This window comes from Hibiscus syriacus, unplaced genomic scaffold (genome assembly GCF_006381635.1).
Source record: "Hibiscus syriacus cultivar Baekdansim isolate YM2019G1 unplaced genomic scaffold, ASM638163v2 tig00110468_pilon, whole genome shotgun sequence".
Lineage (NCBI taxonomy): Eukaryota > Viridiplantae > Streptophyta > Magnoliopsida > Malvales > Malvaceae > Hibiscus > Hibiscus syriacus.
The window spans coordinates 203635-204557 of NW_024062750.1; positions in this window are offsets into that span (position 1 = coordinate 203635).

Here is a 923-nt window from a genome sequence, read left to right on the forward strand (position 1 = left end):
CCAGTATGCTCTGAGGGAACCGATTCCCCCCTGTGTAACGGTCGAAATATTTGAATTTTACACTTAGGGAACCGATTCCCTTAAGGGGTACCGATTCCCCACACGCTCTAAACTGTTTTATTAATTGATTTCACACTAAAACGGCTATATTATCTTCATTAATGATCCCCAACGTTCAGAAGTGATTCAATGTGTATTTAAGCAAGCTTAGAAGCCATTGATCAAGAACAAGAAACATCAAGCAACTAGAATCAAGAGAGAATCAAAGAGAAAGCATCAAACCTCAAGTTTGAGCATTTCAAGCCTATTTTTCATTCAATATTCATTTTGCTTTCAAGAACACTTATTGTGCTCAATTGTATTCATTCTTGAGTGTTCTTTTCTTTGTTCTAGAATTGTGAAAACAATCTACCTTGTGAGGATTTCCTTGTAAGTTTGCAAATTTGTATTGTTCTCTTTGGGAGAGAGTGTTCTCAAGAATTTGGGGTATAATTCATGAGGGTTTGTAAGGTTACTCTTTGTCCTCAAAAGAAAGACAAATTAGTGAATTTGTGGAAAATCCTTAGTATGGATAGCTAAGGTAGTGGACGTAGACTTTGGTTGAGAAAGTCGAACCACTTTAAATCGCTGTGCAATTTTTTTCAATTTCTGCAAAAGCTTTCACCAAAATTTTTATTGCCAATTCACCCCCCTCTTGGCCAATTCCGTCAATCGATTAACTCAACAATTGGTATCAGAGCCTAACTCATTTGAAGGTTTAATCGCCTCTTGAGTCGATTCAGGAAGAGTTACATCGATAATCAAAGTCATCAATGGCCTCTACTTCAAACTTCGACTCTGGTCTCGATTCGATGCCCGTCAACAAGCCTCATTTCTTCAATGGGGCTAATTATTCCTATTGGAAAAATAGGATGATGTACTTC